Genomic DNA, 14,192 nt, shown 5'->3' with positions numbered 1-14,192 from the left:
CAATTTCTCAATTAGGGAACCAACTCATGGATTCTCCTTCACTGATCCTATATCGAAGACAAGCAGGTGATTTAAGGGATCAGCTTGAAGGAGTGAATCAACAACAAAAGACACAAACAAAAAGGCTGGAAGGAGTGAATCAATTCCAGGTTGTAGTGTAGTTGAAGGAGTGAATCAACAACAAAAAGCACAATTTACTTTATTTTGCTTCATGTCTTAAATTAAAATTTGAAACAAAGATAGGTCAGAATTTACGGTCAAACCATTTGCACTGCCATGATTTTGCATCAGTAAAAATTTATTTACATTGCAACCAAACACAGCCTTAGTAACCTTCAAATGGAACGGGACATGATTAAAGCCTCTCCTGATCCATCCCCTACATTTCATTTATTTGACTCCATTTATTCAAACAAAGAGGACAAGGATAGCACATATTCCAACCCCACGAGCTCTACTTCCATGGATCCTTCAGTGAACTGTGATTACAAAGAATTGTTTGGAAACAGAATTATGGAAAGGCAAATTAACCATCTTCTTGTAAGAAAACCCCTATAAGTTTAACTGTAGTTTTAATATAAAGTCACTGAAACTTAAAAAATAATTGTCTCCGAGAGGTGAGGTACTAGGGTTATTATGGTTGCGTTTGGAAACGATACAAATGGAGTGTAAATCCCGGTTTCAGGGTAAATTTGTACTCTGGTTCACTTTTGTCTGTGTTTGGTAATACTATATTTATACATTGACAAATGACAGATCAATGCATATTTATATTGATAATAAGATATAAAGTATATCAATAAAAAAGAAGTAATTTTGCATTCAAGTGGGCTTTTAATAAAAAAAAAATTATACGCTTTATTGAAATTCATGTTTGCACCCATTACAGCTAAAAGTCTATTTGGTAAGAAGGTAAATTTGTGGTGCAAAACTAACCTAACTTTACAATTTATATAAACCTTTTTACACTACATATTTACATTCACACTTATTTGCATCGTTCCAAATACAGCCTATACGACAAAATTTAACAATTTTTAAAGGCAAAAAATATGGAAAAAAAATAAAATAAAAGATTCCACGAAGCTGACCCTAACACATTTCTGTACAATTTAGCTGGATGGGACAGAAGCACATGTTGGGTCCCATACAAGGTTCCACTAAATGATATCCATGATCAAATGTTGATGCAATTTGTTGTGATGATGGGTTCAGGTACATGTCCCACCTATCATCAATATATATATAGATAGATAGATAAATAGATAGATAGATCGATCGATCATTCTTGGCATGAGAGGCAATGTGTGTAGAGCCATAATTGACAGCAAATACAGAGAGAGATCATTGACTTTAGCTGTAAAAGGTCATCTCCAGATGGGTCTGAGATAACCCAACTTCCAACAAGAATGCTAGCAAGTCTGTAATGTACACATACTTGGTTGTCGAAAAGATAAGGTAGACAGGATTCAAATTCACTTGTCATTCATGTACCGGCTTCTACTCTAGGCTGCATGTGTGGGTGACAGTTTATATCATCAACACATGGACACCTCAACTCATACCTATAAATAATTATTCTGTTTGGGTTATCTTCATTTAATGCAAGTTTTCATACTGAATCGGGAATGCCCGAGCCCAAAGATTATTGAAATTCACGTCAGATTTGAGTTGGGCACCAAATTGAATGAACTGGATATTGGCCCACAGCACCACTGATCCGGTTCAGTTATAACTTTTTACTGTTTGTGACATCATTAGAACCTTGGCCCATAAGAATAAGAATAGAATATGGACTCGGCTTTATTGTTTAGAGTAGAATTTGGATCAAATTGGATACCCAATTTGAGGAATTTACACTACAATGGATTTGGTTTGGACCATCTAATTTTAAAAACCTGATCCAAACCTACCAATGAAATCGGATTGTTCTATATTTAGATCTTCAATACTAATATGTTGCTCCAACCTTTCAGTTAGGCTTTGCCTACAAAAGATTGGATACAGTCAGTCATTCATGGTGGGGGACCACCTTCCTTGACCACATCATCTCAATAAAGAAAAACCTAACAACATGGTGTGAGGTTCAGCTTCATACTTAATTACTGGTCTTTCTTTTGGAGACAAATAATTCAATAAGAGTAGCATCACTTGAAAGCTTGTTTCAACATTTCCATGGAGATCCATTTCAGTAGCACTGGTATATATTTGATCTTGTATTGACATGAATCCCTCATTGGATAGGTTGTGGAAAAGTGGGTCTTCATGTGGTAGTTACATTCATTCAATTTCCACTAATATGTTGAATCCAATTTCATGAATTTGGATGACTATGCCATAATAATAGAATATAATGGAGAAGAGGATAGAGTTTAGGCTGCTTTATGTAATGTTACCACCGGCTACTCTTTTTTCTTAGTAAAATATATCTGGTTCTCAACATAATCATTACGAAATACAAAAGAACCCTATTTATTTTTCTTTAGGTAAAAGAAGATCCGAGATATTTTGGGTTTACTACCAAAAAAACATAGTAACAATAAACTACATAAATACATAAAGAAAACATATCTTAATCTTTTATATGAATTGTAAACTACTTAAATCCACTTTGGAAATACTGGGAAATGGTGATGATATTGAAAACTCATTAATATATATACCAGAAGTGCTAATTTTAATAGTCGATTAATTAAAATCAAATAAAATGTGGAGGGTAGGGGTGGCCACGAGACAAGCTCTTTACGAGCTACTCGAGCTCGGTTCATGAAGATCGCGAAACATTTATATATATATAATTATTGAAAATCATATATATAATAAAAATATTATAATTCTTAATTTTTTAAATATCAAACAAAAAATATTTTATATATATATATATATATATATATATATATATATATATATTTTTTTATAAAACATTTTTTTTCTCAAATCGAGCTCAAACTTACAAGTTTTTGACTCGAGCTGAGCTCGAGCTCAAGGTTCTATCTCGAACCAAGCTCGAGCCTTGTCCTACCATGACGAGCCTTGTACTATTCGGCTCGGCTTGGCTCAAATCCCCTAGTGGAGGGTGCGTGTAGAGATAATTCCAATGAAGGTGAAGGAGGAGGTGGAGGTCTCCTCAAAAATGCATATTGCACCCTAAGTTTTGCTTTCCAGAGTTTAGGCTTTGGCTTTGATGCCATGGGAATTTTATGTACACTCATGGAAGAAGAAAGAACATTGTTCATCATACCTTCCATGAAAGGAAACCGATTCTTAGAACAAGCTAGGTTGTGTATGGTTGATTTTCATTGTATTTTTTCCTTTTATGGGTAGGGATGAGATGGTTAGAGAGTGCTTTGTATTTGTGGGTTTAGGGACAAGGCAGGCTATGTCCTCCCCGGCCTGTATCTGTAAATTTTTGTTTTGAAAATGGTTAATTAAGGTACTTGCCCCTAGGGGTGTTAATTGGACCAGATTTGGTCTAATTTGATAAAGTCCGATATAAATCTATTACAAATGGACAAGGTTCAATCCAATCCAATGATTACTTTAGACCATTTTGGACCGGTTCAATTCAATGTCTGGACTGTCTAATCTGTTCAAATTAGTTATAATTTAGATTTGTTCCAACCAAACCTGGGTCCATTCACACATGAATCAAGTACAATCCAATCGAATAAATATTTTGGACCATTAAATTTGAACTGATCCAATTCAATGTCTTATTGGTCCGTCCAATCCGTTTAAATTGATTTTAATTTATACAATGTCCAACCAAAAACTGATCCATTAACACTCCTATTGCCCCTCCACCTAAGTAAAATTTGGAGCAAAAAAAATAATCGGTTAATTTTTATTTGTTTGCTTTTATCTGTTTTATTTTCCTGGTTGACACAGAATTATCAATTAGTATCTACTGATACTCATCAATATATAGATGTGGGCTGATTGAAACAATAACATGGATTGACATGGATGGAATTGAATAGATACTCCAATGTTCTACTCAACCCTTTGTAAATTTAATACAATACTTTATTTATACCGGCTGTATCATATCGACATTTCATCTAAATAAGATTTTAATATATATATATATATATATATATATATATTAAGTAGTAAAAATAATATGAAAATACACTAAAGGGCAATAGATGCAAGTACTTATAACAGCTTTATTTAAGCCAAGAGAACAGTTAATCAAACCATAATTAACCATTTACAATCATTTAATTCATATTTTAAGATAACCAAAGTAATATAATATTATAATAAGTCCAAAGTTGATTAAAGTGCTGCTACAAAGCAAAGAAGGATAAAAAGTAAATCAGGTATCTATGCTAATATTAGGTTAGCGCTTTGTCTTTTGTGCTTTAAGTGGTTGCTTCTGTGAAAGGTATAATAAAATGGACTGTTAGACTCGCCACAAGGACCATTAGTTAGGCCAGTCTTTGGTATATATGTTAAATGTATAATATATTAAATAAATTAATATTATATATATAATATTTTAATAGGTTTATTATAATCGGATCTATTAGGTCAGACCTAATTATCTAAAAAATCGATTGGTTCGCTTTTAGGTCTAAAATTACAGACTCCATTGGGTTCGGTTTGATTCCATGTCCTTAGTATTTCTTATAGAGTTGGTTTTGGTCCTACCTAGACCCGATCCATTGACAGTCCTATATTACATGGATTAATTGTCAAACATTGTCTCTAATAAGGCTTAGTTTGAAAAGAGTTCAAATACAAATATGTAGAATGCAAATACAGGTTTAGAAATACAAAATACAAGGTTTTTTCACTGTACATATATGTATTTGTATTCTTCCCATGCACATAGTACATACAGTGCAAATGCAAATGCTGTTATTTTCATGAACTTTGCATGTTTGTATTTGCACTGAACATATTTGTGTAACACTCTTTCCAAATGGAGCTTAAGGCTGTGTTTGGTTGCAGTGCAATTTTATTTGCACTAATATAAATGCATGGGAATGCAAATGTAAAAATTGCAAATTCTTTTTTAATTTTGTTTTATATTTTGCTTTATGTCTTAATTTATTTTATTTGTATTGCAATCAAACAAAATAAACTAAAATTTGAAACAAAAATAGGTCAGAATTTAGACCCAAATCATTTGAACTGCCATGGTTTTGCATCAGTGCAAATTTATTTGCATTTCAGTCAAACACAGCTTAAGACTCTGAAAAAAGTACAAATACAAAAAATGTAAATACAAGGTTTTATACTATAAATATTTGTATTTTATTCATCCCAAACTGAGCCTAAAGAACAAACCTTTAGGCTGTCTTTGGTTTAAAAGAAAAGGTAGGGAAACCCATACAAGGTGTATACAGATTTCCCTACCTTTTGCTTTCTTTTCCTTACCTTTTTCCTTCTAACCAAACACTGCCTTAAGGTGTCTTCTTCTTACTTGTGGTACCTTTGAAAGGAAAATGCAACTAATTAATTATTCGTTATTCCTTCAAATGACTAAATGAATAATATTTTAAGCGTTTGATTAAATCATATTTTGCCTCAGATTGATGTAGAAATCCCGAATCCTTGGTTCACCATTTCTTAAAACCAAGGAACTCAACTACTATCATGAAATAAAAGAAAAAAAAATGGAAATTGGGTACTAGAAAAAAGAGAGTTTTATTTTATTTTATTTTTTAGGGATGGTGAGGGGAGTGGTTTGGGGAATTCCAGTTTGTTACTGAAAGCCATCCATGGGCTCTAATCTGTCTACATTATTATATAGAAAAAGGAAAGGGTGGGAGGAAAGGGGGTCCTTTCACTCATCGCTTGACCCAGTTTCCCTATAATCTTCCTTCTAGCTAGCACATATGTGCTTTCTTTACTTAAGGTCCATTTGATTTATAGTCATGATCGAAATCCGAATAGGAATAATCCATTCCTCCTATCTGTTTAGCTAGAATCAAAATCAGAATCAATTAGAATAGATTCTCATTTTCAAAAGAGAGAAAGAGAGGGAAGGAATACTGATTCCCGTTCCATTAGAAATGGAAATTGGGAATTCTGATTCCCGTAAATCAAATTAATCGCATATTATTTTCCATAAATTCATGGGGAGATATTCCCAATGTGCGAATACTGCATTCCAATGCTTGTAAAGAATAAGAAATGCAAAGATTTTGCTTGTGGGGTGGGTATCCCGTCATCTCACAAGAACCCACCACATTCCATTCTAAAACCAAACAACCGATTGGTATTTGGCAGAATATAATATTGAATGGAATTGCTCTTTTACCCCACTCCCACACGTATATTGTGAATGGCCAAGGATTTTCTTTTTCCCAATTTCCCCCAATTAGTTACTAACTACATTACTTTCTACGTGTATTTCCTAAAACAAAGCAACTGACGTGAGCACCTCAGCGTTTTGAAATAAAAGGTCGCTGACGGACGCGTTGTGTTGAATTTGTTAATTACAACAAATACCAACGTGGGTTCGCATTTCACTACATTTGAACCGGCAAGCTTATCCCAATAATTAATGCTGCCCGCTGACTTTGTAGCAACGTAAGATTCATAAAATCTATGTTAGGACTTAGGATACGTGCAAGTAAAGATAAGAAATGTACAAGGCACTGAAGGCAGTAATATCTTATCAAATTTAACTGCCCATAAGGTAAGTATCTGATTTATAATAGAAAAATATGAGAGATTGAATAATTTTATTTATTATTAATTAATTAATAATCAAAATTTTCTATTAATTAACTAAGTATTCAAAGTTATTGTTTGTATTTTAAATTTTAATAATTATATTTTTCATTTAATATTGATTTACAAAAATAATAATTATTGTTAATTTAATATGAACAAGTATTGTTTTAATAAATTTAATTTTATTAATCATTTGTAGTAATTTTAATAACTGTTATTATTTTAATTATTGTCAAATTAAAGTTTGTTTGACTTTAAATAATTAAAATAATTACAAAATCTAATATTTTTATTAATTCCACTAATAATTAACAATTATATAGGAATGGCAACAGGGCGAGGCACCACATCCCTATCCTCGCCCCGTAGTCAAGACACTCTACAACACCCCCGTCTCATCCCTAGTGTCAAGCCGGTACAGGGCAAGGCACCCACTCTTCATTAAGGATGGAGGGTCCTCGAATTTCCCCGCCTCATCCCCAATGTTAGGCGGATTTAAGGCAAGGCACCCACTCCCCATCCCTAGTATTAAGTATCAATCACATGGTAAATTTCTAAAAGTACACTAAATTGTCTTAAATTCTAAAATAAACACAATTTTCTGACAATTTTGGAAAACTTGTTATATTTGTGTAATTCTGAAAATTTATTTAAATTTATTTTTAAATTGTTATTAAATAATTTATTATCTTTCTAAATAGTTTACTTACAAAATTACATATATTTATCTTATATTTTTTAATATAAATTAATCAATAATTTCCTTTTTCCAATATTATACTAATTTATCTTATTAATTTGTATAATTATTGGATCAAATTACAATTTTCCTTTTGCATACTCATTTATCTTTAATAATTTTCAATAATTTACAATGAGAATTACATAATTTTTCAATAGTTTTCCAAAATCTATCAAATGTAATAAATTTTCCTAAAATTTCCAAAATATTCTAATAACTTTCAATAGCCATTTAAAACATTTTAAATAAACTTTCAAAAATTTTATATCTTTTGATTTGCAAAATTTTATTTTACAAAAATGTAGTTTTATGAAAATTTTTTAATAATTTATTACATTTGTGTAATTATGGAGAATTATTGAAAATTATTTTAAATTGTTATTAAATATTTATTTTTATTAGGTAGTGTACTAACAAAATTACACTAATTATCTTTTATTTTTAAATATAAATTAATTAATAATTTCATTTTCCAACATTATAATATTTTATTCCCCATTTGCATTCGCTTAATAACTATAATAATAGCAATAACTAAAATTTTATACTTTTTGATAATTGTTAAATTTATTTCTCAATTGTATATAAATTAGTTAAAGAGTTTTCAATTTCTATAAGATGTTGCTAATTAACATGAATATAACAATATTTACCCAAAATACTTTAAAAAGTCATGATGAGTTGAAATTAATAAAAATATTTATTAATTTTTGGTAATTTACTCACCATTCTTTTTAACTTTTGGTAATGGCACTATTTAATACTCATTGAATATGGGTTGGATTAAATATTATCCTTATTTAACTATTTATTAATTGAAATGAATATTTTAAATGAGAGAGAGTGGATATAAATTGGGGGAGAGATTTTAGGAATTGATTAGAGAGTGGAGTAACATGATAAGTTCCTAATGGCTTAGAGGAGATAACTTGGGAGAGAGATTCTAGGAATATGTTTAGCTAGTTGGGTTAGGAATGATGACATGGTTTAATGGGAGTGGTGGGAAAGGGAGAGGAGAGAGCCAAGCATATTGGCATGAACCGTCTTGCTATATAGGGATGCAAATAGATCGGATCAGATTCGAATCAGGGTATATTCAAATCTGATCCAATACTATTCATGTCAGAACCGATCTAATAGGACTCAATCTGCCTTTGAATCCTATCGGTAAGTTGGATCTTCGGATCTGATCTAATCCGACCTGTTGTCTTTAAAAATTAATAAATTATTAAGAGAAAATAAAATATACTAATTTAAATAACAAAAAATACAAATATTTTTAATTATTTTCATCATATATATACATGTTTTTTATAAAAAAAAATAAATAATATAACAAATTTGTGAAAATATATTTATAAATAAATAAAAACATATATATTTATAAATATATAATATATATTGGATTAGATCTTCTCGGATAAGATATGGGGGTGATCCGAATTCAACCAAATAGGATCGGATCGGAACATGATTAGATCCATTATATATCTATATAGATAGATAGATAGATAGATAGATAGATATAGATATAGATAGAAATAATATGGTATAGTTAATGAGGTTAGTCATTTAATTAATTCAATATATAAAATTTTATTTATTTATATATAAATAGAAAATATATTGTTTACAATATATAAAATAAAAGTAATAAATTACATATAAGTACCATGTACTTTAGGGATAATGACAGGTAATTACCATGAAGTTTAAAATGTGACACTTGAATACTCTAAATTTCTAGAAATAGATACCCCAGTCTAGCTATTAGTATTCCTTGGTTATTTGCAACATGTGAAGTCCCATTTGACTTCAAACATTTCAAAATGTTAGTGCTTTTTAGATCATTGTGAAATGTGATACTTGAGTATCTTGTACTTTCGGGGTACTGATAGATAACTTCCTTAAACTTTCAAATGCAATACTTGAGTATCCTAAACTCTCATAAATAGACACGCTAGTTTATTTTGAAATCTTTATGGCTGCGTTTGGAAATGATGCAAATGGAGTGTAAATCCCGGTTCAGGGTAAATTTGCACTCTGGTTCACCTTTGCTTAAGTTTGGTAATACTACATTTATGCATTGACAAATGACAGAAAACACATTTTTCAATGCATATTTATATTGATAATAAGATGTAAAAGTACATCAATAATAAAGAAGTAAATTTGCATTCAAGTGGGATTTTGATAAAAAAAGGTGTATGTTTTACTAGAATTGTGTTTGCATCCATTACAGCTAAAAGTCTTTTTGGTAAGAAGGTAAATTTGTCAATGCAAAACTAACCCAACTTTGCAATTTAGGTTGCGTTTGGAAATGGTGCAAATGGAGTGTAAATCCCAGTTCAAGGTAAATTTGCACTCCGGTTCACTTTTGCTTGTGTTTGGAAACATTACATTTATGCATTGACAAATGATAGAAAACACATTTTCCAATGCATATTTACACTGATGATAAGATGTAAAGGCTCCGTTTGTTTGTGATACAAACACCAAACCGGGGTATTTATGCACCCTAGTTCGCGTTTGCGAGCATTTGTCTGAAACATAAAAAAGTAGTGATTATCAGAGTAAAAATGCATTTTCTGACACTTTTGTACTCTAAAAAGAGAGCATTGCTGTACCTATTTTTTTGATACAATTTTGTGTTCATTTGATAATTAACTTTTTGACTAAAGTTGAAGCATTGGAGCATAAAATAGTTGGAGCATTTAATGATGAGCCCACACCTTTGCACCAATTTCAAACAAATAGGACGAATGCAAAAACGGTGCAAAGTGTGAACCGTGTTTGCATTCATGAACCGAAAAATGCGTAAATATGTAGTGTACATATTTGCGTTTGCATTGCAAACAAAGGCAGCCAAAAGTACATCAATAAAGAAGAAGTAAATTTGCATTCAAGTAGGCTTTTGATTAAAAAAAAGGTAGATGTTTTATTGGAATTCGTGTTTGCATCCATTACAGCTAAAATTCTATTTGGTAAGAAAGTAAATTTGTCAATGCAAAGGTAACCCAATTTTACACTGCATATTTGCACTCACACTTATTTGCATCATTTCCAAACACAGCCTTATATAGACCATTTTACACATCATTTTTAAATGCAGCCTATGTTTTTTCTCAGATATCATCCAAAGAATGAATTACAGTAAATGTGGATCAATCAACCAAAAAGAGAAGTGGTTTCATTTTCATCAGGTTTGATTTTTTTCTTATTTTTTACACCATATTGCCCTTTCTCTTATGTGAAACCATGGTTCTAAGATATTCATTCTTAGGTTAACGTCTTATTTCGAAATATTTATTTTCTTCTCAGATTTCTTTCTCGGGTTTTATTATTAGGCTTGATTATTCTAAGATCATTCTCAGGTAAAAGAAATGTGTCATTTAACTGGGTTGTTTTGGTTATTTTCAATTTTTTTGTTTTTCAGTACTTCAATATATAGGGAATTCAATAATTTTACCGCACATCGTAATGTTGATTAGGGTGTATTTTTGGGAATTCAAGATATTCAAGGGTCGCATTTAAAAGTTCAGGATACCTATTTGTCCCTATTCCCAAAATACAGGGTACTTATCTATATCCTGAACTTTTCATTTTTGAATTCTTTCTTTATTTTAAAGAAATATAAAATGGATTTGGATTAAATCTGATATCCAATATTGATCAGATCCAAATGTTGCTGATCCGATTTGAATCCGACCCGATCTAGACTCAACGCCAGCAGATGATCATTGTGTTAGTATTGACAACATTTTGGGCCAGGCCAAGCCTTATGCAAGTCTAGCCTAGTACTAACTAGGCCCATGTCATGTTCAAATAAAGTAGGGTTAGCAAACCCTATGCCAATAAGGCTGTGTTTGGTTTGAAGGAAGAAGTAGGGAAAGGTAAGAAAACCTTTATAAAGCCTGTATAGGTTTTCTTGCCTTTGCCTACCTTTTCCTTGGAACCAAGCATAATCTAAGTGCAAAACTTGAGGAGGCCAGCAAATCAAGAATAAAGAAAAAGAATGTACAAAATGTGTATGAAAACAAACACATAGAGCCAACCATAGCCACCTATCTTCTAAGGTAGATAAATCAAAATTATGCAAACTTAGCATATAATGGACATTGACCAAGTTCTCCACCGACCCATTACTGTAAGAGAGAGACAGAGAGAGAGAGGATTGATAGAAACCACAGCTAACTACAATCATTAATTAAAGAATGAGAAGAGAAAGAAAATGTTCCTTTCTGAAGACATGGAGACACAATAAGTGAGACCTTACGACCTATAATTCAAAGTCTTGACAGGCGGAACTGTCAAGGAAACAAGCTGCATGGGCGCACGGGAACCTCGAATTAATACTTTGTAAAAGGCTTTTCGTTTGGATTTGTATTAAAAATAGTACACATTGTTCCAACTCACTTAAGCGATTGATTTTCCTAGTAATTAAATTAAGCATTGGGATTTAAACCCACTTAATTAAATTTTTTGCTACACCTACTATGCAGATAATTGCTGCATGGGGAGCAGTGCTGCAGCTAAACTCTTGAAATTTGCTTCCACTAACATAAATAAATTAATTAAATAATAGTTGATTATAGGGTAAACTAGCTTATTGAAGTTTGCTTCTTACTAATATAAAATCAACTGTGGGCCTGTGCTTTTTCTTGGGTTATAGCAGGAGTGAATTGTGCCAATTCAAGGAGCAAAAGATTGGACCCCTATAATTCAGAGTTGGTTTGAGTGGATTAGATTGATGAAAACTACTTCCCATTTGCAATTTGCTTTTTGTTTTGGTAGGCAAAGAGACGACCTGTTAGATACACGATATCTAAGCAAAAGATTTGATTAACCCTTGATTCTCTTGGATCCAAAAGAATTAATCATGTAGCCTTGCAAAGCAAGCAAAAACCTATGTTGTCAATGTAATTCATGGGGTAGAAAAAATAATCCGAGTTGGTGGAGTGACTCATTTTTATTATATTGGGTTTTCTCTCAAATAGCTAGTGGTTATGGAGTATAGATGATTAATTATTCACAAAAACTTTATGAAGTGTTTTTTGGACTGTCAAGAAGTAAAAAATGGCCACAAATTATTAAGGTCCGTTTGATTCATAATTGGAATCGGAATTAAAATCCTTTGGAATCGGAATTAGAATGGTCTGTTCCCATACTTTGTTTGATTTAGACAGGAAGGAGAATGGGATTTCATTCTCAAGGAAGGGACATAGAATGGCTATTTCCTCATGCGAGGGAATGTCATTCCAGCATCAATGGGAATGGGATTCCAATTCCATTCAACCAAACAGTTGGAACAGGAATAGCCCATTCTGAATCCAATTCCATATCCCTGTTCCCACAAACCAAACGGGACCCAATTATTATCAAGAAAATCAGTCATGTCTTCTTAATTTCCTGTAATTTGCAACTGGAAGTAATCATCAAGTTATATGGTTCACACTTGGTGGATATTTTAGAAAAGAGCATATGGAGCTTTTATAGCTTTTATTGGGAAAGCCATGTGGGTTGTTGTTATATTGTTTTTTAATGAGATAATGAAGGAGCAAAAAATGTCAATTTATAGTAGTTGTTACCTGCACTAGAATTTACTTGCAGAAGGTTTATTGCTTCTAGCCTATGGAATTTCTATCTTTTTGCTGTCTTTCCCCCTGCTCAAGCCTACATTGGATGACCTCCGATGCAAGTCAAGCTACCCTAAAAATGAGAGATTGCAAATTTGCAATCAATCAACATCTGTTGAACAAGGGGATGATAACTACTGCCATGTGGATTTTCAGGTCTTTGCTCCCTTGGGTAGACTTAAAAAGATCATTTCATCACTTTTGATTAATCAAAGTATATGCTTCTTTCTTTCTTTCTATTTTGTTTACTCTTGGCCTGACCATTTGTTTGAATGGTGATTTGGCTAAACTTTATTTCATTACCACCGATAGACCTGTCTTGTTCATGGGCCTGGCCGGGTCAGGTATGGGTTAGGCTTTGTTTATGTATCAACAGAATATATTCAGGCCAGAGTTCGAGATCGGTTCGATCATCGGGCCTATGTCTTGAGCCCAAACCCTATCTTTATATAAAGTTCAAAGCCCGGGCCTGAGTCCAAGTTCGGCCAAAAATTTGAAAACAGAAATTTTTTCCTTTTTTTTATTCAATAAAAAAGTGTTTTATTATATTAAAAACCTTCAAAACTCAAAAATAATAAACATCTCACTATTACTTGAAAAAAAGAGAAGAAGAACAAAAATATATATTGTATATATTTTCTATTAAATAAAGTATATTTTTTATATATAGTATATAGTATCATGTCGGGCTCGGGCTCAGGCTCAGGCCGAGTTTTTTTGAGAAAAATCGAGCCTGGCCCATAAAATATCGAGCCCAATGCTTTAGCCCGAACCTAAGCCTGTGGGCTTATAATTATGACCAAACCCGACTTATAACGGATTGGGTCAGACCATCAGGCTACTCGGCCCATGAATAGGTCTAACCACCCATTAGGTATACCCAAAATTGTATTTTCTCATATGTGTTTTTCTTTATTTACAACTCTACCATTAAAATAAAAGTTTGATTTCAAGAACTACCGGAGTAGCTTGTAGAGGGTCCCACTCATGTTTGTGTTCATAATAGCTTTTCCCTCCTTGAAACCAATAATGCATTGCATTAGTGCACATTAAATCAACTTCAAACTTCATGAATAACCTTTGTCCTTCACTTTAACCAAGCCCTTTATTTAAAATAATTA

This window comes from Nelumbo nucifera, chromosome 1 (assembly GCF_055504915.1).
Source record: "Nelumbo nucifera cultivar China Antique chromosome 1, China Antique-T2T, whole genome shotgun sequence".
In the NCBI taxonomy this organism is placed as follows: Eukaryota; Viridiplantae; Streptophyta; class Magnoliopsida; order Proteales; family Nelumbonaceae; genus Nelumbo; species Nelumbo nucifera.
Note: the sequence above shows the minus strand (reverse complement) of the source record.